The sequence below is a fragment of the Pteronotus mesoamericanus genome, unplaced genomic scaffold, assembly GCF_021234165.1.
Source record: "Pteronotus mesoamericanus isolate MK-2021 breed Mesoamerican mustached bat unplaced genomic scaffold, CSHL_Meso_final contig_68, whole genome shotgun sequence".
Taxonomy (NCBI): Eukaryota; Metazoa; Chordata; class Mammalia; order Chiroptera; family Mormoopidae; genus Pteronotus; species Pteronotus mesoamericanus.
In genome coordinates, this window is record NW_026555234.1 from 24,888,207 (window position 1) to 24,915,646 (window position 27,440).

Genomic DNA, 27,440 nt, shown 5'->3' on the forward strand with positions numbered 1-27,440 from the left:
CCTCCCTTCCCCTCTCTCTAAAAATAAATAATCTTAAAAATTTTGAGGAAAAAAACAATGATTTAGGTGAAATATGGGTACTGGGAAAATTGTAAAAGTAGTAGAAAATGGCTGGTTTGGGGGAACCAAATGAAAAGATGGAGAAGTAGGGGCAGTTTTTCAATAGGAAGTGATATGCTCAGATGTGTCTTTTACAAAGATAACTGCTCAGTGGAGGGCACCTGGTCTCTGGCCTCTTAGGTGACTCTCTCCTACAACCCCTACCTTGCCCGTTAACCCCATCTAGGCAGCTACACAGGCTGGGCTGCCTTACCCCGTGAGCCTGCCTTTGTAGCAGAGCTGGGTAGTTGAGAGATAAACTCCAGAGCATGACTGTCTGGATTTGGCCTCTAAGTTCCCCACTTACTGGTTGGTAACCTGGGAAAACTGTTTGGCTTCTTTGTGCCTCACATGCCACCTCAGAGGGCTATAATGAGAACTCGGAAAGTTATTATTTGTAAAGGGCTCGAAGTGTGCCTGGCATTCAGTAAGTACTGTGCTACATACCACACGTGCGCCTTAAAATGATGGGTTTCATCTGCCCTAAAATGCACCCTCCCTTCCATGCCTGGCAAAACCTTCTATTTATTCAAAATCCAGCTGATATCAAATGTCCATCAACTGAATGTATAAACAAAATGTGGCATATCTATACAATGGAATATTATTTAGCCATAAAAAGGAATAAAATACTAACACATGCTACAACATGGATGAACCCTGAAAACATATGCTATGTAAAACAAGTCAGACACAAAAGATCACATATTGTATCATTCCACTTATGTGAAATGTCCAGACAAGCAACTATACAGAGACAGAAAGTAGAGTAGTCGTTGACAGGGGGTCGGGGAGAGGGAAATGGGAAGTGCTCAACGGCCATGGGTTTCTTTTGGGGTAATGAAAATGTCTGGAATTAGATAGTGGTGATGGTTTCACAACTTAGTGAATATACTAAAAACCACCGAGTGTTATATTCTAAATGACGGTATTTATGGTATGTGAGTTAGATCTACCTCCCAAAAAACAACAACAGAACAAATCCAGCTACCTGGCTGTCCCCCGTCCGTTGGGCTCCCTGTAGAGACCATATGCCTCGTGAGAGTACAGCACGTGGACACAGGCCAGCTGTCCCCACTACAGTGTGAGCAAGCGGAGGGCAGGAAGGGTGCCCCACTCACCTGCAACTCTCCAGAGCTTAGCAGAGTGACCAGTGCTCAGTCACGGCTCTAGTAGATGCTTGTCGAAATAATAAACCAGAACATTACCATAAGGGAATAGAAGCTTTGGGGTGTAATTTACTTCCTTAAGTGTGAAGGTTCTACAGTACCAACCCCATAGCAAAGATCTCAAATGCCCCAGCACAAGGGGTGGGGGGATGGGGCGGGGGGACCTCTGTTGAGTATCGAGACGGTACACAAAGCATAAAAAGCTCTTTCTTTTGCCACTGAGACTGAAACAAGCTTCAACTTAGATTTATTTTTCTCTCCTGTCAACGAAGCTTGTTTGTGCCGGGCAAACATGCAAATCCTGCATTTAGATATTGTTGGAGCAATAACAATCTCTGCTCTGATAACCACTGTCCTGCCAAAGCCATTGTTAGGAAAGCAGGTGCAATTCTGAGATCCCGGCATGGAAGCCAAACTCTGGGAGAACATGTATTATGAAGTAAATATAAGCAGCGGAAATCCCACAAACATGGCACCATGGAATGAATCTCAGTGTCTTGCACGAACACTCCTTAGAGTCAGTCTGCTGTCCCTGCTGTCATCACTCACTTGGAAAAACAAGATGACACAAAACATGTGAGCTACCTGCAACGTTTGGATACATTTCCATACCTCTTTTCTTTTTTTAATCCACCTTTGCTGGGGAGGCAGGTGTGGAACAGAAAGAGACCGGAGCTTCCATTTAGAACACCTGGGCTCACCGTGCGGCCTACGCAGTGTCCCCAGCGTCCACCTCTGTAAAACGGGGGCTGTGACTATCACGGGCGTGCTGTGAGGGTTACGTGAGGTAAGAGACGGTGGCGCATAGCGTTGCGGTACGGTCTGAGGACAACTATGGGAAAAAATGCAAACATTCAAAAGAGCTCAAAAGAAAGGTACAAAAAAGCTAATGTAGTGAGCTCTTTAAGAAGTAAGAACATAGGTGATTTTTCCTTCTTTCCATGTTTCTACTTTTCTATACTTTCTATATAAAGTACATGCTTTACCCATGAGCTCAAGCCCTTGTGATCTGGTTTCTGCCCACCTCTTCAGCCTCCTCTCTCTCTGGGTTCAGGAATTCCCCCTAAAGGGCAACTACTTGTTTTTCACAGTTCTGAGTTTTTTCCAAGATTCATTCAAGAATCACCTCTAACTCTGGAGCTAAGTTGCCTGCGTTCAAATCCTGGCTCTGCCCTTACTAGCTACGTCACCTTAGGCAGGTAACTTAACCTGTCTGTACTTCAGCCTTCTGGTCTGTAACATTAGAATAATTTTATATGTCTCACGGTGTCTTATGCAGATTACATCAGTTAATCTTTGTCAAGTGCTCAGAATAGCACAAGGCACCTAACACACAGTATATAAATGTTAAGTATATTAAAGGTCTCATCTTTATGAGGAGTTCCCTAAACATCTCCCTCTTCCCCTGCCAAGCCCTCTCAGATTGAACTGATGCTACTGATTCCCAGTAGCATCTAGAATATTTTATAGCATTCATTTTTAATGTGTCATTCTGACTATAGTAGGCCATAAGTGCCTTCAAAACAGATCTTTCCTTATTTCTAGACAGTATGTAGGCAAAAAATAAATGGTTTTCAGTGAATCCATGGGTGAATAAATATTTCCATTAAGAAAGCACAAAAGAGCAATTTTTTTTTTTTGCTTACATGTTTCACCTTGCTAGTAAGCTCCTTAAGAACCCAGAGTACTTATTATCCATTTTGTATCCCCAATACCTAATACAGAACCTGTATTCACTCAATGAAAAAATGGATAGTGTTATTACTCCCCAAAAGGCCAACGAAACACATGGAATCTTCAAGAAGAGTTTTGGTTCAAAGCATTATTCCAGCACAATTTTTCCATCATGTCAAAGATATCATGGATGAGAGATAGATATATAGATATAGATAGATAGATAGATAGATAGATAGATAGATAGATAGATAAATGTATCCAGTGTCATGAGCAGAGCAACTACAATAATCAAGCACTGGGTGTTGGCTTCTCACGCATCCAAGCGTGCCTCTTCAGGACAGATGCCGACTGAGAGGGAATGTGATTCAAATGTCAAAAGCATGAAGGGTCAAGAGAACTGGATGCGGTGAAATCAGCTGCCTCTAAAAGCCTGAAGTGAGCTTTAGAGGGAAGAAAAGGAGGCACATGAACAAGAGGCAGTCAGTTGTAGAACCAGTGGTTTCCAAAGGTAGAAAGGTAAGTTCCGCAGAATTTGAGCGAATTCACTGATCATGGAACCATCATGTGTGGGTGTGAAGTGATAATGAAATCTAGGGCCTGTATCTGACTGACATTCAAGGAATGTAGTAACTAGAAATTCCATGACTTATATTGTCCGAAATACAGCAGTCTGCCCTTATCAGCAGTTTTGCTCTCCAAGGTTTCAGGTCCTCGCATTCGATCGCAGTCCAAAAATATTACTTGGAAAATCCAGGGGAAAAAAACAATTCATAAGTTTTAAATTGTGCGCTAAGTAGCATAATGAAATCTCACTTGGACCCACTCTATCCCACCCATGACGTGAAATCCCTTTGTCCAATGAATTGACAAAATACACACTGCCCACCCTTTAATCACTAGTAGCCACGTGATTATCAGATTCAACGTCAAGGTATTGCTGTGCTTATATTCACGTAACATTTATTTTACTTAGTAATGCCCCCAAATAGCAGTGATGCTGGCAATTCAGATATGGAAAAAAGAAAGAAGAAAGGGAGGGAAGCAGGGAGGGAGGGAGGAAAAGAAAAGCCATAAAGTGCTTCCTTTAAGTAAAAGGACATGTATATGTAGGAAAAAACCACTATAGTTAGAGTTTGATACTACCCAAGGTTTCAGGCATCCACTGGGGGTCTTGGAGCGTATTTGCCGAGGATGAGGGGGGACTACTGTATAAGCCATGAAACCTGAAAGAGGCAGAAACAAATGCCCTAATCTACTTGAGCATTTGTACAGCTTCTGTGACCTTAAATGACCTGATCTGGCATAACACAAAAGGTTTTCTTTGGTTGTAATAGATTTCTTATGGAAACTAGGTAAACTCAGCTTCCCTCAGCCAGGAACAACTGCAAATCTAAATGCACTTATCTTTCTTCCCCAAATCTACAGGACATCAAATATTGACCAAAATGTTTCCTCAGAGGAAAATGTCAGCCTAGTACATGGAGTTCATTTCTAGCCCTCCGTTAAAATTTTTTTTTTCCAAAGCTGTAGACAATGTGTCTTATATTCCAGCATGTATTCATTTACTATAGCTCTTCTCTCTCCATGAAGTTTAAAGCACCATACAAAGGTTTTTAATTTTAGATAAATTTAAGATACAAACTTGATAAAGCATAGAACTTCATTTTACCTAATCTAAAACTTTAAACTGAAGTCATCTTTAGGTTTGAAAAGATTCTATTAACAAACTTCCTCAAAGCCCAGCTCTGTTTGAAATAATAGAAATACCAAGAACCTCTCAAAAAAAAAAAGTCTAAGAAATTCTGGAAGTGTCTTAGTGACATGAGTAGGACCTAAGGAAAAATTCTCAGAACCTAAGAAGGAAGGAGTGAAGCAACTGACGTTAATCACTGGATCCGTGGCAAAGGGAAAAACATTATTAACTGAGAACTTTCCTGGAACCCTTAGAAGAGAGTTCAATTTAACTTTGTCCCTGACCTCCTTCCCCAAATTCCTTCTCAGACTCTGAATCTTCATAAAGAGATGAGAGTAAAAACTAAGTTCAAACACTATTTGTTCGAGTCGCGTAAGGCTGTGGTGGATATAGAAAGCGAAGACCCAACTAGAATGGGGTTTCCCAGTTCCGCACTTTTGACATTTGGGGCGATAGTTCTTCGTTGTGAGGAGCTGTCCTGTGCGTTGCAGCGTCCCTGTCCTCTGCCCACACATGCCCGTGGCACCCTGCACCGCCCCTCCCACACTGTGAGGACCAAGAACATCTTCAGATGTCGCCACATGTCCCTTGGAAGACAACCTCCCCTCAGCGGAGAACCGCCCATCTAGAACCGCTCCACGTGCCAGCTGTATTCACCATCTTGAACGGGATTCAGGAATGAAGAATCAAATCTGTAACCACTTTGTAAGATTTGGACAAGCCATTTAACCTAGCAGTTTCCTTCCTGTGACTTAAGGCCAAGGTGACTGTCCTCCAATCCCATACCCCTAGTTTGCTCCCACTGCCCTGATCTTCCCTTTAGACATCTTATCAATAGCAATCCTTGATAGATTTGAGCCATGAAAGTAAGTAGACTTAGAAATAGAGAAATTTGGGGTTGTGCAAAAGATGTCTAGTCCGAAACCTCCGCTCCCTTCTATCTAATTTTAAGGACTAGGAAATTGAAAGACAGGAAGGTGAAATGCCATGTCCAAGGTCACTTGTCTGCTGAGTAAGCGGCAGATCTCAGGGAGAAGACTGGGTCCTGGTCCAGGGATTTTCCCAGACCTCATTCAGAAGCCTTACACCAGCCTGGAATCCTGACCACTATTTACCCTGGTCAAGTTGCTTGACCTGTCAGTGCCTTATTTCTGTATCTGCCAAAGGAGAATAGTAGGACCTACTTCTTGAGGGTGGTTTTTTTGATTAAATAAGGTCATGCCTTGTATAGAGTAAGTGCTTACTCAATGTCAGCTATTATTATTAGTCATTATTATGTTGTTTTTAACTCCCAGCTTCAAATATTTAGTTACAGACAGCAGTTCAGCAAGTACTCAGACACAAGCCTCCTCCTTTGTGAGATTATTGCAGGTACACATTTATAACAGCTCCTCACCAAAGTATCTTTCTTATTAAAAATGGAATTTGAATAAATGTGAAACCTTTGGGCACTACTATCCTTTTGGAAACTGACCCATCTTATGCAAAACCAAAAACTACACCATTTGGCTCAATTAAGCAATAATAAATTTGATTACACTTCATAGGCTCCACTAGTGTTGACATACCAGAATGAAAAGCTACAACCGTTGACAGTTTCTATACATGATTGCAAAACAATACCCACCGTAACCTCTTCTCCTATGCCCACCCACTCCTTCTGGTTTATGACTTTTTAAACCAATACTTTTTTGAACTTCGGCTTTCCATTGCTTAAGACCAAAACATAGCATTTTATTCCTATAAATTTGGAAATACGGGCTCAAACCCTCCCCCCCCCTTTTTTTTTTAGAATAACCGCTGATGGGGGAAAGGACACAGTGGTGGCACTTAAGACAGATAAAGCTTCCACTCCTCTAAACTCCAAAGCCTAGTGCTTTCTTCACCATCAGATCCCCAGTGCTTGCTCCAGAAGCTCAAAAAATGAGTTTGCTAGAGAAATAAATCAGCCTTTCACAATGAAGGTTAACATGAATCTGTACTGGCTTCCAGTTGCCACTCACATAACATGCAGAAGTGCAGCAGGCCCTTTGTAAAGTTAGTTAAGGAAAAGAATATATATTTGCATATTCTAAATGGATCTATTTTCACTGTCAATATTTACAGTCTGAATCAGCATGCCTCAGAGTGACTATAACTGAAGAAAATCTACTCTTCCACCCTGTAATATTTTCTTTTAGCTCTTATAATGTGGGTGATTTTTAGTTCGTGTGTGATTTACACTTAGTTTTTAATATCAAAGGTTGCTTAATGTATATTAAATATGTATCCTATATTAAGTATATTGAATATAACATTTAATTATCTATAAAACAAATTGTATAATTAAATATACTAAGTACATACATTAATGTTAAATATATAATATAAATATCACATATATATTTAATGTTTCAATAGTATATATAGGATTAATTTGAATTAGAAGACACTTGGCCCTGGCTCAGTTGGCTGGAGCATCGTCCGGGGCAACAAAAGGTGTGGGTTCAATACCCAGATGGGGCATGTACGGGAGGCAGCCCACTGATGTTTCTGTTTCTCTCTCTCTCTCTCTCACCCTTCCCTTCTAAAAAAAAAAAAAAAAAATCAATAAAAGCATTTTAAAAAAGATGCCCAGTGGCTGAAACTATACTTAGGATTTTTTGTGGAGGAATAAATGGGGACAGAAATAGCTTTTACTTTGGGCAATGGATGCACAATGCAGTGCGCAGATGATGCTTTGTTGAGTTGTGCACTTGAAAGCTGCACGGTTTTGTTAATCAATGTCATCCCAATAACCAACGTAAATAAATAAATATTTTTGAATGTCTGATTACCCCAGCTCATCCCCCATCACAGTTTTCCACACAGAGTAGATGCTCAATTAGCATTAAATACTATTTTGTCATTTGAGAGTATTATATAAATAAAGGTCATATATCATATCTACATGCTATAAATCTGGACCAAGCAGAAATACTGAAATACAAAACAGTTGCCTAGAAGAGGTACTTCCTTGTTCTTGATGGAGGTTCTGGATACAAAAGAGAAACTTGCAATATCAGCTTGGGATGTTTAACAGGAATCTCAGTAAACACACCCAAAACTGAACTCCTGGTTCGCTACGCCCTCCTCAAACCTGTTCGCCTTCAGTATCCCCTATTGCACCCAGTAACTCAAGTCAGAATTCGTATTGCTCTCCCTCACCCCTACATCTAGGTTATCATCAAATCTTGCTATTTCTGCCAGCCATTGATGAAACTCCAGCCAGGGCTGAACTGAGGCTGTAAAAAGGCAGTTGGATACACAGAAGAAACTGCACCCATTTGACCAGCTTCTTTCCACCTCCACTGCCACCCTCAAAAGGAACTCAAGTATTCATGCTTTGTCTGCTGCCACAGCCACCCTCCAGTCCGGTGCTCCCCCAGCAGTCATTTACTTTTTCACAAGCAAATCCTCTTTAATGGCTTGCCAGTGGCCTTGGAGTAACAGCACACAAACTGTCTTCCAAGGTCTTGAAGGGCCTACACAGGAGTCTTCATAACCCCCACAACCCTGTCTCATGCTCGTCTGCTCCTCCCTCCTGGCGCTTATGTCTCTCAACACACCAAGCTTTTTCCAGCCTTAGGACCTTTATGAATGTTCCTCCACCTGGCAAGGATCTTTCTGTCCGCCTATATCACCTCCCCGAGAAGCCTTCTGGGACCACTCCAGTTAAGAGTCCCTCCTACTATCGTTTACTACCTGTCAGTTCCTTCAGAGTCCTGAATCCCATCTCCATCCCCAAAGAAAGCCCCTTGAGAAGAGAGAACTTTTATTCTCCACTGGATACCTAGGTACCTAGTGTTTAGCACATAGCAGCTGTTCAATAACTAATAGTTGAGTCTATGTCTACATTAGAAAAGCAGGTCCTTTCAATACCTGGCTTCATTAATAATCATCTCTTTTTTTCAAATCCAGCCATTGTTAATATAACGAGAATGGTCTGCGTGATATCGATGTAACCTGGCAGCCAAGGAGAGTGGACTGGAATGCGCATGCATGAAAAATGTTCTAGTCAGTGAGGGCAGTACATGCCGTTGGGTGAGCATGTGTACCGTGTGGCCGTTGCATTCAAAATGACTGAGTGAGTACAGCAATGAATTGCATCAGATTTTGCATTAAGCTTGAACATTCCCCCAAGGAAACTATTTGGATGATTCAGAAGGCCACAGCTATGGGCAACCGGTGATTGGTACCTTTATAACCACAATGTGCCCATTTATGCATCACATCTCATGCAGTTTTTTGGTGAAACATCAAATCACCCAAGTGACTCAGCCCCCCTACAGCCCAGACTTGGTGCCTTGCAACTTCTAGCTTTTCCCAAAACTAAAATCACCTTTGAAAGGGAAGAGATTTCAGACCCCCAATGAGATCAGGAAAGTACAATGGGGCAGCTGATGGGGACTGGGAGAACTGCGTGAGGTCCCAAGATGCCTGCTTAAAAAGGGGACTGAGGTGTCATTGTCCTGTGTACAATGTTTCTTGTACCTTGTTATCTCCTTCAATAAATGTCTCTATTTTTCATAGTACACGGCTGGATACCTTCTGGACAGACCTCGTATATCCCCACCTAAGGACAATTTTTCATTGCTTTTAGAGGGAGGGGAAAGGAGAGAGAAACACCGATGTGAGAGAGAAACAGCAGTTGGTTGCCTTCCCTAAGCACTCCGGCTGGGGATCAAACCTGCAGCCTAGGTATGTGCCCTGACCGGAATTCAAACCGCAACCTTTCAGTTATGGGACAACACTCCAACCAAATGAGCCACACTGGCCAGGGCTCATTTTATATAGAGAGATTTTATGTATTTATTTTTAGAGAAGGGGGAAGGGAGGGAGAAAGGGAGAGAAACATGGATGTGCAAGGGAAACAACTGGCTGCCTTTCTCAATGCGCCCAACCAGGGACCTGGCCTGCAACCCAGGCATGTGTCCTGACCAGCAACTGAAATGGTGACTTTCAATTCGTCGGACGAAGTTCAACCCACTGAACCATACCAGTCAGGGCTCATTCTATATTTTGATAAATTTTTCTAACTCATAAGTAATTACGGCTCCTTCTACAAAGTATATTGTTAAAGACAGGTCTGATTTAACATTTATATGCTATTCATTTTAATTTCCCATTCGGTACCTATGGTAAGAGATAAAAGAATATCCAGAAAGTAGTATAAATATTAGCTGTTTATTAGGTATAGAATTTATTTTTTTTTAATTCCTCAACAAATTGCCCAGTTATTATCAATTGTGGTAATAGTTTCCAAATCAATTTAGAAGTGAAAAAATATCCAATAATTCTAAATCAGCTACAAGCCATGATCAACAAGTCAGAACGAACTATAACCAGGATCTTTATGTACTTTCAGCAGAATGTATATACTAATACTTTTTTTGACTGCAAAGAACCGCCCTGGAATAGACACTCACCTTCATGACTGGCTCTAAAGTCCCCAAGCCTCGTTGTCACAGGATTTTACCCACCATTGGGGAAGCCCTTTCCAGTGCCAAGTTATGAAGCCTTAATACGGCAGGTGGATGCAGATAGGGAGCTGTACCTCCAAAGATCGAAAAATGCAATTTTGACAAACCAAGGTAATTGTGCAAAGTGGGAGAATGTGGCCAGGGCTAGCAAACAATAATGATAGATCGGAGAATGACTTTGCCACTCAATAAAAGGCAAGACCAAGATTTTGTGTAAAGGTCTGGGGAAATATTGAAGACTCAGACAATGACACCAGCACTCTTTTTCATGCCAAGTCAAGTTAAAGTACCTAATTGAGCTCTGCAATTGAGAAAAATCTAGATGAAATCCTATAGCAGCAATTGGCATTTGGCAAAAACTCAAAAGTCAAGAGATAGTTAAAAAACAAAACAAACAAAAAAACCCCTTGTCTTGACAATTAACTCTCAGAACAATCATTAATTAAATGACAACAGGAAAAGTGATAAACAATAGAGTAACAGGAGTTAGTTAAGTATAATTGTTTATAGGGCATGCGATTCACAAGACTGAATCAAAACAAAAGGCTATATAAGAAATGGAAATCACAAAAATATTGCCAAAGACCAGGCTTTGATTTGGAAACAGAGAAGTGCTGAAATGATTGCGCCATCCCCACACTAAGACCTTCCTTGCTCATTACTTAGTCACCGGCCTCCATCAAGGGTTCCAGTGGCCCAGAAAATAATGAAACCAGAGAAAACATGGCAGCTTAATAGGAGAGGTGTGGAAGGAAATCCATGCTTATTCAGAAAGGTGTGTTCGTGGTCGTAGTTTGAGTAGAACACACAAGTTATATACCTGGGTGTTCTGCATACCTGTGCTGTGTGAAAGCCTGTGTTTTATTCACTCATTCTAAAAATATTTATTGAGTGACTACTCTGTGGCAGACTGTGCCGAGATGCTTGAAACCCATTAATAAATGAAGCAGAGACTCTAGTGGGGAAGAGACGATAAGCCATACAATTATCTAGTATGCTAAAAACTAATAAATATATTTATTTTTTAAAGATTTTATTTATTTATTTTTAGAGAGAGGTGAAGTAGGGAGAAGAGGAGAAAAACATCTATGTGGGAGAGAAACATGAATCACTTGCCTCTCCCAAGTGCCCCAACCGGGGACCCGGCGTGCAACCCAGGCATGTGCCCTGACTGGGAATTGAACCCATGACCCCTCACTCCTCAGGACAATGCCCAACCAACTGAGCCACACCAGTCAGGGCTAATAAGCACATTTTAAAAATAGAGCCTGGTAGAGAAATAGAGTGACCCCAGGTAGGAGGAATTACTGTTTAGTTGGGGGAAGAAGAGCAAAGACCTTAAGGAGGTGAAGGAGTGAGCCATGCAGATATTTGGAGAAGCTGGTTCAGGGAGAGGGAGCAGCCAGTGCAAAGGCCCTGAGGATGAATCTAGCTGGAGTAGAGTGAATAGAAGAGTGAGGGATAATAAGAGTTCAGATTAAAGAGGTAATTGGACTAGAAATATAGGGAGTGCCTCACTGGCTTTTGAGTGAGATGGAGAAACACTGTGAAGTTTTCAGCGCAGGACTGACAGGATCTGACATCTATTTTAAAAGAGTTGCTCTAGATCCTGCATCAGAAACAGAGTGTATGGGTGAGGGCAAAGATGGAAGCAGAGGAAAATGACAAGGAGATTCTACAGTTTCACTGACTAGTTCATTCACTAGCTATAGCCAATCAGAAAAGGGCAAGACCTTTCACACATTACCAGGATGCGTGAGAACATGGGTGTTCACATTTAATTTCTGGGTCTGTGTGCCTCCCACAGTTCCCATGGAGGGAGTGACTCCTGGGTTCCACAGTGGGAATGGTGCTGGAAGGATATTCCAAGATCCCTGCATTCCCAGGTTTGGCCTCAGTGCTCAAGCGATTGTGAATATAAACCACAATCTATAGAGAGTAGAAAGGCAGAAACTCCATTTAAAAATTAAATATTAAAAAAAATCAAACTCATTGAAACAGACTACAGATTGGTGGCTGCCAGGGGATAGCTGGGGGGAGGGGTGGGGAGAGCAGAAATAGGTGATTGTGATCAAAGGGTACAGATTTCTGGTTTTAAGAATGAGTAATTCTGGGGACCTAACGTAGAGCATAGTGACTACAGTTAATAGTATTCTATTGTATACTTAAAAGTTGCTAAGCAAGTCCTGACTGGTTGGCTGGGTGTCATCCCACAAAGCAAAAGGTCACCGGTTCAATTCCTGGTCAGGGCACATGCATGGGCTGCCCATTTGGTCCCTAGTCAAGGTGTGTGCCAGTGGCAATCACTGTTTCTCTCCCTCTTCTCCTCTCTCTAAAAATAAATAAAATCTTTAAAAAATATATCTTTTAAAAACTTGCTAACTGAACAGATCTTAAATGTTTCAACATATACAAATGGTAACTATGTGAGGTGATGGATGTATTAACTAAACTTATTGGGATAGTTATTTTTCATTTTATATGTGTATCAAATTATTACATTATACACCTTATTTTTACAGTGTTATATGTCAATTATATCTCAATAAAGCTGGGAAGAAAGTTCTGGGTGGGAGAGAAAGGCACAAATTTCACTCGTCAGTACCATCTGAGCTAGTTGTTATCTCACTGGTAAATTTTCAGATTCTCTGAGGTGGATCCCAGAATCCACAGTGTAGGGCAAAGGGCAAAGAAGGTCCCTGGGCCAAGCTATTGTTTGTACTAAGTGGGAAGAGCTAACTTGTTACTAGATTCTCTTTGCTCTGCAAATAGGATTTCACTCTACGCAATTCTCTCAATATTTCTTTAGCCACCTGTCCTTCCTCACCTCTTTTCTTTAGCCAAGAGAACACCAATCCATCAGAAAAACCACACCACTGGGCTCAAAGGCCTCCCATTGTTCTTTCTCTCTTGGAATTTGTTGTGGTTGTTCATTTTCCCTAATTTTGCAAATATGCACTTTTGTCTATAATTATCTAACAAATTCCTTCTGGCTTTGAGAAAATGCATTTTCCTCCTTCTCACAGTTACTTAGTAACATCTCTGAGCCTTGTAAAGATGGTAAAGAGTAGAAAAAGAGGTGAATATAAACTTTTAGACAAGATGATGGACACTCACGCACTGTAAGACAGTGGTCCCCAACCTTTTTGGCACCAGGGTCTGGCTCTGTGGAAGACAATTTTCCCATGGACCAGGGCGGGTCAGGGATGGATTTATATAGCCTGCCACCAGATGCAGCTTAATAGTCACCTGCCACTCACTGATAAGGTTTTGGTATGAGTCTGCAAGCAACTGATTTATTATGGCCTCTGTGCAGTCAAGCCTCTCTGCCAACGATAATCTGTATCTGCAACCGCTGCCCAGCGCTGGCATCACCGCCTCAGCTCCACCTGAGACCATCAGACGTTACATTCTCATAAGGAGCATGCAACCCAGATCCCTCACATGCGCCGTTCAAGGCAGGGTTTGCGCTCCTATGAGTATCTAATGCCTCCACTGATCTGACAGGAGGCAGAGCTCAGGTGGTAAGGCAAGCAACGGGGAGCAGCTGTAAATACAGGTGAAGCTTTGCTGGCTTGCCCACTGCTGACCTCTTGCTGTGCAGCCTGGCTCCCGACAGGCCACAGACCAGTTGGGGACCTCTGCCGTAAGGTCGCGACCCTCCCTGCCCTGGGCCTGCCACATCCTGCCATGCCTTCAGAGGCTGGGCCGTGGACAGAGCTTCTGTTCCCATCCATTCCTGCCTGACTTGATCACAAGTCATTCAAATAAATGTGATGTATAACACATACCCATGGAATGGAAAAATGCTGTTACATGTGTATAAGGGTAATGTATTTAGACAAAGAAACTATTGTATTGTTTGATGAGCACTTAGCTATAAACAAGGGACACTGAGAGATACAAGTATTATTCAGACACAAATCCTGCCTCTAAGGAACTTATTTTCTATCTGGTAGAGAAAATAGTATATGTACCAAAGTAAGGCACTGTAGCAATTTGGAGAAATTCCCATATTGTATATTATGATTATGACTAGTTAATACTAACCAGTACAAAACATAATAGGAACTACTTAAGTTTGATGTATTAAGCCCTTGCACAAAAAAATGTCTACTTTGCATCAACCATTTTCAGAATCTATGCTCTGTTGGCCGCCACACACTGGGCAGTTTCTCACTTGGCAGGTATAACAGAGCGTCATTCCATTTGTTTCTGAAAACATCTTATAATTTACTGAGGGGGGAGAAATGCCCCCCTTAGAATCACCTCGGTGATTTTCTCCATACACCTAAGATACAAAAAACATAAACAAATACATACACACATACATACCAGCAAAATAGCGCCTGCCTACAATGACAATGGCCACGTGGTCAAAGCCAAGGAGTCATGTAAGGAAGAGAATCCTGGATTCCAACCAGCAGAAGAGGTCACGAAAGGCAACTCTTACATGGAATAGGAGAGTGAGGTAAGGACTCAAAGTCAGAAATGCTTTCAAACATGATGTATAAGCACATTATACTGACTACAGATTGAGCACTGTTCTAAGCTCTGTTCATACCATAGATTAATTTATACTAATAATACAATGGTGTATGCCAAGTATACTTTAATAAAAAAAAATTTTTAAGATTACCTAACTACTTCAATTCTTACAATACCCTGTCAGGTAGGAGGTTTATGATTGGGGAAACTGAGTCACAGGGGCTTATTTTGCATGTTTTGTTTTTCGGTAACCTGCCTAAAGTCCCATAGCACATAAGGGCAAAGCCATGATTTGAACAAAGGCTGTCTCTGCTCTTAGCCACTCTGCCATGGAGTTTGAATTTAGAGCCAACTTTCCCCCAACTTATCATTTTCACTCTGGCTAACCCCCATTTTCTTTCTTTCCACGTGTGACCAAATTTTGCCGACTACAGCAAGAACAAACCAGCTCTCAGAGCTGAGCTCCCCTCTGCATCAGCAGGCCGCAGTTTTGGTCTTTTATACTCTAACCAAACCCCAAGGCAAATCCGCAGCCACCACATTCTTCCCTGGACAAGTCTAAAATAGTAAGATCATCTGCATGGAGAAATATAACGCAGATATTAGCTGGGAGAGTATTTAAAAAAACCAACAACAAAAACATGAGGCCATTGAATTTTCTGTTAATAATAAGTTGCAGTGCCCCATTGAGTTTTCTGTGTCACCAAATCCTCCCGGTTGTAGTTATACAAAGGCAACTTTGTCTTAAGAAGGCTGCTGAGAAGATGGGCCTAATCTTGGCAAGGGCTTGGTGTACCAAGAACCATGTTATTATTTTAAAAAATAAATGACAGCAAACAAAAAGAAATATTATTTAAGCAGTCTTTTCAAAAGTCACCGTGCTCTCACAGATATGGATCCCTACTTTTAGAAACATGGATATTTCACCTGGGCTCAAAAAGCCAAAATATACGTTTTTGGAATGGCAATCAAATTGATCTAAGAGAATGAACACCTGAAAAAAACCTTCTTCATTTTATGAAATATTAACTTTTTTCTTTTTTTGGCACAATGTGAAATGTTTTATAAGAATAATCAAGTGGGGTCTCAGTGCTCTAAAAGCTGAATGCTTTTTGTCATAATTTTTACAGGTTGGCATTTCCTTGGCCAGGTAGAGGCGTCCTGTTCCTGTTTCACATGCACAATGCCCTGCATTCATTGTACACTCGCCCGCTGCCCATTGGTACATATAGTTAACTCTTGCTCACCCATGTGTGGATTACCCATGGCTTCTGAGATCAGGGTGTCTTTCTCCCCAGCTGGTGGAAACTTCCATATTAGCAATATTGGCCATTATCCGAAGCAAAGCACAACCAGAAGGCTAAAACTGTCAGCAACTCACTTTTCCTTCAATATACACCCACTGGACACTGACAATGGTCTTGGCACTGGGCTGCCACGTTCGTAAGGACCACAAACAGTCAGTCTCCCCAAAGACATATATCATGATTCAAAAAGACCATGGATTGTTTTCTTGACTACTATGAATGGCTGAAGTTTGTAAGTAAAGTATGTATTTTGTACTACCAGGAATCTATTAAGACCAAAGGATTACTATTTTCCCAAAATCACAAAGAGTTTTCAGGGTTACAACGCTAGCACTTGCCTTCTCCTGATGTCATCTCTTTTAAATGGCCTTCGGCAAGGTAGGGATTGTACGGTTATACTTTTGATTTCTAAAATGACCCTCTCAAAACCTGATAGGGCTTACCAGAAGGGCAACTATAAACTATTATCAATGATTTCTATTATAGTATCAGTTTACTTATCTTTCATATTTTACAAACACATAAACTGTATACATCTAAACACATTTCATAAATCATTTTGCATGAACTTAGCATATGCACTAAGTTCATATGATGACAAAAACTGAATATTCACAGTAACAAAAAAGTATACTCTCATTATACACGTAGGTTATAGAAACTGAGCTGTGTGTGTTTCAGTTGTCCTCAAATCACTGCAGAAAGTAGAGGAGAGATGCAGTGGGAGTAAGGTTGAAGGGCCTGGGCCTTTTGTAATCAGTTTACTTTTAGTTGTACCAAGAGATGATATCTTAAACTCATTCAAATGAGCAATCTATTGCAGTGCACTAGGAGCATGTGAACTACAAAAGGTGGTGAGGATGAGCCTTAAATTCCTACAGTGGACAGTTCACCTTCAACATTAAAGGGCACTGATAATCCCCATGTAAGCTTTCTGGTAAATTCTACATTACTAACAGTGTTTGAAACGAACTCACCTGCTTCTTGGCTATTTATTCCTCCAGACACTCTCTTGCCCTCTACTTTCACTGGAAAATTCCTTCCTCACCTTTCAGGGCAAAATATAAGAGATTCTGAAAAGGGGTACACTGACTTCAAAGGAAAGGTAGCTTCCCCTCGCTCTCTCTCCTCTGCCCCATACAGATGCTGACAGACCAGGAGGGAAAGCAACTATGACAGTGACAGACATAGAAACAATCAGAAAACAAGCTCGGATGATCTCAGGAGTGTTCTACCGCCAGGTTGATTCAGGACCACACACAAAAGGTGGCCGGGTGCCACTTCCCCCTAAATCCCTCCAGGAGGAGACGTTTCCAAAAACCTGAGGAGCCAACTGAACAATTAATTATTATTATTTCTATGATTGTGCTTCTCCAAAGATTCTAAAGGCCCCCTATCTTATAAGACAAATCATCTGCATTGCCATTATTGAAAGTCTTTTTGTGGTTGTTCTTCGAAGCAATTACTCTGAGCAGGTGGTTGTTTTGACTAGCACATACCTCTTACGATATTAAACCAGAAAAATCAACATCATCGTAAGACACAGAAACTGCTCCCAAGAGGAAAACTATATCTCTTAATCAGGCCATCAGTTGAAAAGTTCTAATATAATCTTGAACTTAACATCACTCTGACAACCACTTTTTAAGCTGCATTACACCTTCATTGTAACTTCATAAATGTTTGGTGCACATTTCTACAGTCATGAAAAATATATCATTTTTCTAAGTCTTATGAATCCCAAATTAAAGCCCTCTTTCGAGTAAGGTGTTTTTCCCTAGGATTATGCATTCTCTAGGAAAATCTAATCAGTTTCACTTGAACCTTAGTCTGTCTTTGAGGAGATCCCCTTCCCCCCCACCAGCACCTGCATTCATTCCCCTGCCGGGTCCTGAAAATTCAGAAGGGACTTGAAATGTGGAGGTGGAACGTAGACAAGAAAGGAAACAAAACCCCAAACTTATTTCTTTCCCTTCTCCTGTTTTCTTTTTCAGATTGGGTTGGCTTTGTTCCCCTCCAAGATTTCAGATCATCAGTCTGACAAAATTACTGTTTAAATTAATAGCGACACAATCTCCAGCAAAGTGTTATCTCATTGCCTAGGTTGGGTACTTCAGTTTGTCTAAGAGGTTGTGTTTTATGCCACTGACAACCTTTCACCTTTTAGAATCAACACCTGAAATTCTCAAATGCTCTTGGTCTAGTTGCAACTGTGCTTAAAACTGTGGCCACCCCTTCATGTTTGTGTTGTCAGCCCTTTGCGTTCTCTCCTCTGAGAAAGTTCAGGTGATCCAGCATTAAAACTTTTAAAGAATACATTTCTAATCTACATTCCTGCTAAAGAAAACTGAGTCATTAAAATGTCACTAGGGAAAAAAAAGGACTTGATTATTTTTCCTTCAAAGCAGTATGGCCTATAAGTTCCTTGAGGACACTGTCTTTCAATCACTTTGATAAGCCTCAAAAAAGAAGTCATATTCCCAAATGCCTTGGGACAGTACCCAACAGTAGATGAACTTTTACCTAATCAAAAAAGGAATCATTTATCTGGAAAAATTCCATTTCATTTATTGTAGCTGATTTTTCAAATATCTGGTGACTAGTGATTGGTCAGCTGTCATAATTCATAAGTCCCACACTTTCATGTAGATTGAGTTTTTAACAAAATAACTAAGCCTCCGCTCAGTGTTACCTTTGGAGGTAAATTACTACAGGAAGACATCCTACCCTCCACCCCCACCATCCTTAACATTTAAATGAGATGGCTGTCATGTTTCTTCAATCTCACTTTAATAAACTGAGTCTAAAAAGCCACCTGTGGCTCTGCATGGCCCAGTCATGTGTTTTCAAGGGTAACAAAAATTTGTTTCTGGTACAGAAAAGGTTTCATCACCACAGGAAACATGATGCGGATGACTGAATATGATTTTCTGCTTTTCCAGAAGCTGACGCTTTTAAAATCTTTTTACAAACCATTTCCTCCCCACTAAATATACCAGAGTCAACGAAGGTGGTAGAATGAGGGATGTAAGGGCTAAAGAGAGAAGAAAAAGAAAAAAATTTCAAAATAGGGACCAAATGTAAAATGGAAGGGACAGACAGTAGTTAAAAGGATTACCAAAAACCACCTTACCTTTGTTATGTATTTGGAATCGCCCACTTCAGAAATTAACACCATTCATTCACAGCCCGGTAGCAATTTACACGGCTAGCAAGTAACCTACAACATCTTCTCGGCCTCGCTCTTTTTAATGTAAAACCGAAATGAGGAGTGTCCAGCTACTCCCCACCGCGCCGCTTAAAGCAACAGGTCGTTTCAGGCTTAACTCCCAGGCTCTGGGAATTCCAGTTTGTCACAATTTTTTAAGTTTGGAAACCTGCAGAAACTCTTACGAGGATTACTCCCCGAGCCCCGGCTTCTCACTATCCCAAACTGCACCTTCCGAAGTGGGAAGCAGGAGCGAGAACCTGAAGGCAGCTCTCGGGGGCTTAATTCCTGGCCGGAGCGAGAACTTAGAAGCGCGGCGACCCCACTGGCAGAACGGCGCCGGGTCCGCACCCCGGGGAGCCCAGCGGCCCGGGAACCCAGCTGCGTCCTGCGCTACGCACGGGGAGCGCTCGGCGTCTGGTCTCCGAGCTCTTCCCTGTTCCCTCCTCCCTCCTCCCGCTGCCCTCCCCCGCCGAGGCCATTCGCCTCACAGTAGCAAGGTTGTCTCTCGTCTACTCCCTTCCCTTAAACTCACCAAACCAGATTTTTACTCTCAACACCGGCAACTTCCCGTAAATCTGCACTGAAATTTTATCCTGTTCGTTGAGCCTCCGCTGGCTTAAGGCCAGTGCAACATTCCTGTTGTTTTAGGAGCCGAGATACCTTTGCTGAAGGTTAAAAAATAAATCTGCCTTGATCGGAGAGATCTGGGGACTCCACCGGACAGGTTTCTCTCCCAGTTCAAAAAGTCACACCCATTTCAGACATCCAGAGTTGACCCCAGAAGTGACACCTGCTCCACCTGAGGACATCTGTCCGAAACAGACGTCTGGCCCTTTTGGGCTGTTCAGAGAAACAAAGCAGAAACAGGTTTGAGGAATAAGGAACCTGCCGTTGAATCACGAGCCGATCAGCACAACCCCACCCCCGTCTTGGCTCCCAGTAAATACGTCGTTTAACCAGGTAGGATCAGAGCGAGCACTGCGGCAGACGTGCCGGAAGGGGGGACCTCCCAGAGTGTCCTTACCTGAAGCCTAGCACGGCTCGGACCAGCGCAGGAACGAACGTCACGCGGACGGAGCCTGACCTTTGCCGGGGGCCTTCGCAGCAGGGCCTAGGGCCTGGGCGCTGCTTGTTCAGAAGTGGCTTAATTTAATGCGTTCTGCTCTAAGTTACAGCTAGTTTCTAGAAAGGGAACAAAAAAAAACCCCTGAATTTAAAAACAGCGGCCAAGCCCTCTCTTAACCTCTCTCGATCTTTGAGGGGTTCGTTCTAACCCCCACCCCATCCCCATCCCAAAGAAGCCCGCAATGTGTGCCCCACCCCTTCGCATTACCTGTTTACACAAGAGTTAAGGAGCCTCACGCATTTCAATAGAGCGCTAAGCTTGTTTGCAGGCGCGTAATCGGCCAACAGGAATCGAATTCTGTGACTAAACAAACTAGAAGAGGAAGCAGGCACCACCAGGAACCTAAAACGGAGTTGTGATTTCGGGTTGCAGTGTCATTGAGCTGAGGCGAAAAAAAAAAAAAGTATTGTTTCTGTTTGGGCTACTTCAGTGAAGGACTAGTCCAAAAAATTGTTTTTTTGATGGGTAAATAGTTAATACATGCAAAGAGGTTGGAACAAGTGCCTGACACATAGTGTTAGCTGTTGTTGTTGTTGTTATTGCTATGGCTTTCCCCACCACCCCCGCCCCAGAGGAAAGTGCGATCAGAGTTATAAGTAGGTTATAGATTCATCAGTAGTAAGTCCATGAGCTATTTTTTTTAAATCCTCACCCAAGGACATTTTTTCACTGGTTTTTAGAGAAAGAGGAAGGGAGAGAAACGTCCATGTGAGACAGAAACATCCATTGGCTGCTGCCACCACGTACCTGGACCAGGGATTGTATGCACCCCAACTAGGATGAAATAACCTGGGTATGCGCCAGTCCGCGAATTTTAACCCGCAGCCTTTCAGTTACAGAACGGGGCTCCAACCAAGCCAAACGGGACAGGGCCATGAGCAGTTTTTTTTTAACTTCTCCCAGCCTCAGTTTGTGAAAGATTCCAATGAGGAGATTTTTTTTTGCTGACAGTTTACATTGGGAAGAAAGTTTATGGAAAACTGATTTTCATCTCACTTATAAGTTGCAAGATTGACAAGATACTTGGAAATAAATTGGCCTGTATATTCCATGAAGCTCACTCGTAAAGAGGAAACTCTGGACCCAGCAATCACCCCTCATGGGTGCTTCACTCTGATTTGGATGGAGGCATTTGATTTGCCCTCTGACCCTGGGAGAGTTCCTTATCTGATTCAGTTAGAAGCTGATGCTAAGCAAATAATGGTCACTGCCATTTGAAAACAGTGTGAAATAGGAAAAAATAATTTTTATACTCATGAATATTAAAAGTGATTATTGAAGACTAAAATGCAATCAGTGCCAACAAGATACCCTTTTCCCTCCACTGAGCTTCACTTTTAAAAAAGAAATCCCTTTACATTAATGAGGCCCTTTGTACTTTACCAAGCACTTTCACCCACCTCATCTGATTTGATTTTACAAATCAACCCTAAGAGCTACTTTATATCCTTTTTGCAGATTAAGACACCGAGGTCAATTAGTTCAAGGTTTTATTTCATGGTGGGGTGGAGATTAGTTCTGGTTAAATCTAAAAAAAAACATTCGCCGCCTTTAGGGAAAATGATTTCTTAAAACTAGCAAAGAATTCTGAATTATTTTTGATCCCTTTGATTTTTATTTTTCCAATGGCAAGATTTAACTAATTGATTGAATATTTTCTGAATTTTAAATTCATTTCTTATCAATACAAGCCAGCATGAGCTATCAACAGGGAGTCAGAATATTCCAAGGTTCTGGCACCGCACCGTATCTAGGGGTTGACATTATCGGGCCTGAACAAGGGCTCCATAACTTAAAAACTCCAGGTACATTAGCCTTTCTTCCCTTTTCCAGAAACATCTGGATTGTGGCCTTAAAAGCCTCTCACTGTCAGAGATCCTCTGAATGAAAAGACTGAAGAGGGGACATTCTCAGCCTCACAGATTTTTCCACCTCAGAACAGCTTTTTCCTTCGTAGGAAGCACTGGGCCAAAGCCTGGGGACTAAGGACAGAAATAAAAAAGTGAGTATGAAAGTATGAAGCTCAGGGACTCCAGATGAACTGGTGCTGCAGTCGGGGAAGATGGCCCCAGGTCCCGTGAAGCAGGTCATTCTGGCAGCTGAGCTGGTTACTTTCAAATGTTGGCTGGAGTGTCTGCTTCTTCCTTCTCAGTTTTGCCCACTGCCACCTATTAAGTGGGTATAGTTTTTGTTCCTAACTACTTCCCACTGCTCTCCCCAGAAATATGGCAAAAATAAAACAGATTTTTTAAGCAGAAGGCTATAGAAAAAAAAGAAGAAAAAAGTGAGCTTTCCTTACATCTTTGTGGCAAAGCCTTGACACCTAATAATAATATTTTAATTCTCAGGCAAATCCCATTCTCCTGGGGCATTTTAGGTGTGCAAAACCCTTCCTTTTGCTTTCTGCTTCCCTCTTTCCCCTCTGTCTATGGGGTAATGTGCTAGAGTGAATGCAAACATGGAGACTGGTTTCCCACAGATTTTCAGTTTGAATTTTAATTTTATCTCTTAGCTACGTGATGCTGAGCAAATTGCTTAACTGCTCTGAGCTTCAGTTTCCTCATTATAAAATAGTAACATCTACTGCTCTGGATTTCTGTATGAGTTAGATGAGAGGTGAGATCTTAGCACAATTCCTGGCACACAGAAGTTATTTTAAAAAATGGTATTTCCTTTCATACCTGAAAAAAAAACCCTATTCCACAGCTCACAAAGAATTCTTTTCCATATTTAAATCTTAGATCAAATAACACTATTCGAAGACAACTTCAGTAACAAAGGCCCTTGTAAAGAACCAAAGGTTGGGTTGGACAAAAAATTCATATGGTTTTTTCTGTAAAATGAAAGACACATTTTTCATTTTCACCAATAACTTTATTGATTTGGATATTTTGAATACGTCGGCTATCTCCTGCATAGTGTAACGTTGATTCTTCTCAATTAATGTCTCATTTTGACCACTATCAACTTCAACTGATCTACCCAACTGTAGAGCATCGTCCAGCAAGAAATCTCCAGCATGAAACTTCGCAAACCACTTTTGACACTTTCTATTAGTCACAGCACCTTCCCCATATGCTGTACTAATCTTTTTTTATTTCCGTTGAATTTTTACATTTCTTGAAATAGTAATAATCCAAAAACATTGCATATTTTCTTCCATCTTCAATATTAAAGTGGCTATAAAATGCACCAATTTTGATTTTTTTTAATGCATGCTGATATGACAGCTGTCACAATACAATCTAACAAAATTATTTAAAATAAAGTCAAATGCAAATAAGCACTACCAGAGTGATCTTATGGGGAAAAAAAAACTTTTGGGGCAACGCAATATAATAATAACCATTCACGTACACAGCATTTCCAACGAGATATCATCATCTTTGATCATCACAGCTGTGTGAGTTGAGGTCAGTGTGGGTACAGCACGAATCATTTGTATTGCCCCATTGCTCAGATTAGGAAACTGGGGTCTGAAGAGTTGTTCCAGTTTGCTAGCAAATGGCAAAATCAGGGTGTTTTTCATGCTTTTTACTATTCCTTACTACCCAGAACTGGGATTAGTTTATTCCTAAACCCAGTTAGGGAGCAGAATCCGCGTTCCAAAAGGTTGTTTTAGTTCATGGTTGTTGGGAGAGGGCTAGGAAATTGTGGCCAGAACTTCTGGGCACTTCTCACATGGGAAACCATAAAAAATCTGTGCCCTATGAATGTCAGGTGTGTTGACCCTATGGAATATGCTTCCAATTCTATGACAAACAGAAAGGCAGCAAGATAGAGCTTGGCTGGACATCAGCCAGATTGAAGGTTATATCCTGGGTATATCCTGGAAGGAGTCAAGTTACCTAACTCCTTCTAAGCCTCAGTTTGCTGCCAATGGCAATACCTAAGTGTAGGGTCATCATGATGGTAAATAAATGATACACATAAAAGCACAATGCTCAACACACTCTTAAGTTTTCAATGCATGTTAGTTATTTTTCTAACCAAAGAACACCTACTAAAATGATGCATGCGAGGCCTACATGAGGAATGTAATAAATAAATGCAAAGAGCTTAGAATAATACCTGGCACATAATAATTGCTGTTTCACTGTTTGCTATTAATTATTGTTGTTATTATTTCTCCATATAATAATTTCTTCTTTTTATTTTAAGATTTTATTTATTTATTTTTAGAGAGAGGGGCAGGAAGGGAGAAAGAGAAGGAGAGAAACATCAATGTGTGAGAGAAACACCAATCGGATGCTTCTCCTATGCCCCCGGCCAGGGCCCGAACTCACAGCCCAGGCATGGGCCCTGACTGGGAACCGAAGCTGTGAGCTTTCCTTTTGCAGGACGATGCCCGGCCAACGGAGCCCCACTGTCAGGGCTGCATAATGGCTCCTCGTGACTGTGGCGGGGTCATGGTAAACACCTGACTTTTTAGGGGATAAGAACGTCTGTTTTTTACTCCTTGTGAGAGCTGACATTTTAGGTACCGTCTTACAGTGTGAGAAAGGATAATATTTTCTCAAAGGTTTTATTTTCTGGGTCCCTCATTTCCCCTAATTTTACCTGAAACAGAAAAATTACTGCTCAATGGGATAAAATCACTGACCTCAACCCTACCTTTCTATTGAAACTGCTATTTTTTCCCCAACAGAAATGATTCCGAAAATAAACCCTATTTTAATCTAGAACATGCAACTTGACCCAGAGAGACCTTTCAACCCCATAGTTTCCACAGCCTCTCTTTTCCCTTATATTATGGTGACCACTAACTACCCATAGAAGCCTTTAAAAAACTTTTATATTAAATCCTCACTGGATCTTTAATCCACAGGGTTTAGCCCAATGGCTAACCCTAGAACACAGTCATCAGCCCACAAGTCAAAGGATGAGGGAGGGCCATTCAGAACTCTGTCAGACAGGCGTCTGGGTTTGTGGTTTCCATGCCACACCATAGGAGGGCCCCTAGCTGAATTTTAAAAATGTACTGAGTTTACAGAAAAGGGAATTAAGTATAGCAGGGGTTCACTCCAAACATTAATCTTGGAAGCCAAATCCTTCATTTCAAGAAAGGCCTTCAATACAAGGAGTCCCTTGACCTTCGTTCTTCCTGCACAAATAGCTCTGCCAAAGCCCTCTTGCTCAGGCTGAAGGCTCCCCGCCTCCACCAACCCCTCCACCGCCCTGCGGGGATGCAAGGAGCCCTAATGTAAATTAGAGGCCCTTAAAGGCCCACTCGAGACCCAGAAATGGTTTTGTTATAGCAACAGATGCTGTTAATTCTTTTATATCACTTTAAGGCCTATTCCCCACGAGAGAAGATCTCCAAATTTCTTTTTATTTTATAAGGGAATATAGCCACACATAAGAAGCTTAACCATTCAGCAATAACTTATCAGAAAAGGTTGTTAACATAAAGGTACTAACATTGATTTGGTGCTTACTAGAGTATCTGCCAAACACCGTGTTAAGTACCTTACATGCATTTTGATTCTCACAAGAACCCCATGAGATAGAGGCTGCTGTTATGCCCATTTTGTAGATGAAGAGAGCAAGGCACCGTGCCGATAAGCAACACTGCTGACATCCTGCAACTAGGAAGGTGCTGTGGTTTAACCCCGGCAGCCTGGTTCCAGAGCACCCGATCCTAATGACAACACTCACTCCCTCACACAAGACTCTGTATACGAATATACCTATAATTGTATTATATATGGGTGTGTGTATTCTAGCACCTGTGGTGCCAGCGTAAAGACAGTGCCTGGCTCATTTGCCTACTTGTTCTATTTGTTGAATGAATGAGTGAATGTGAATATTCATTTAAATTTTATGATCTCAGTATTTAGAGGTGTGTGTCAAAGGAGGTAGGGTTCAGCTCATCTAGGATCTGAGATTTAGGGTCACATTAGAGAATGAATACAAGTATGTCTTCAAAAATGTGGTTACGGTTTTAATTTGACATACACTATAGGAGATGAGTATTTTTTAAGACAGAATTAGTTGCAGATGTGGCCAAATTTACTGACCATAAAAGCCACATAAAAATAATGTGAATATTCTCACCTTTGCTTCTATTGTTTCTCTGCTTGGACACCTTGGTGTGCACGATCCATCCATCCGTTACCAGTTATAAACACAGTAGTTAAGAACACAGTCTGAATCCAGATACCTGAGTTTGAATCTTGTCTGTGCTGCATACTGTGTGACTGTAGGCAAACAGCTTGACTATCCAGGGTTTTTAGAATCCTCATCAGTACCCGCCTCAATAGGACTGTGGGGAAGATTTTATATATTACTATAAATGGGAACTGAGAATAGCATCAGGCTATTATATTATAAGCCTCATGTAAGCAATTACTATTATAATTATTCATTCCACCTCCCATCCATTATTTTATCCAATAAATACTTTTCAAGGATCTACTATGTGTCAGATTCTGTGCATCATGCTGAATATAGAAAGGTAAATAAGATATGGTCCCTGTCTCCAAGAAGCTCATATTCTATGGCAATAAGTAAGCAACTAGCCAATGACCTTGCAGTGTGTTAGCCCAGGAAGCTAGTGGCCATGTAACATAGACTTAAGCGGTCCATCTAGGGGAGATGATGTCAGAACTGAGAGGTCTGAAGGTAGCATAGGAATTCGCCAGATGAAGCAGATGAGAAGTGTATTTCAGAAGAAGGACCATCACTAAGGAATAAGAGAAACAGTAGATTCAGGGCTGTGAAGGCAAGGGGTTAGCTATGGCTGGATGGCTGGGTGGCAGTGGCATAGATAAAACTGAGAGACAGTCAGGGCCAGCTCATGAGGGGAATTATCTGTTACGCCAGGGAGTTGAAAAGAATCTTAAGTAGTAAGTTTTAAGAATTTTGAGATCATGTTGGCATATCTATTAGAGTCTAAGTTACTGGCAAAGTATATGGCAAGGAGAGGATTCAGGGATACACAAGCGGTAAGGGTCATTGGGCTTAGTGGCTTATCAGATGATTTGGAGTAGAAATGATCAGTTATTCCATAAATATTTATCAAACACCTGCTATGTGCCAAGCACTGTCCAGACCTTGGAAAAACAAGCACAGATCCTGTCCCGATGGAGCTTACATTCCAGCTGGGGAGACAGACAAAAAAAGAATAAAATATACAACAGTTTTGATGATGGTAACTACTGAAAAGA

At 41.5% G+C, this 27,440-nt stretch overlaps 1 protein-coding gene across 4 annotated transcripts in view; it reads right to left on the reverse strand.

Annotated features, from left to right (window-relative positions):
• The window catches only part of RBM47 (RNA binding motif protein 47), a 145,765-nt gene extending 126,353 nt beyond the window's left edge, over positions 1–19,412 (reverse strand). For all 4 annotated transcript variants that reach the window (XM_054582084.1, XM_054582083.1, XM_054582080.1 and 1 more), the window contains exon 1: positions 19,068–19,412. The gene's annotated coding sequence lies outside the window, so the exon portion shown is untranslated. The remainder of the gene's footprint in view (positions 1–19,067) is intronic.
• Positions 19,413–27,440: the final 8,028 nt, after the last annotated feature.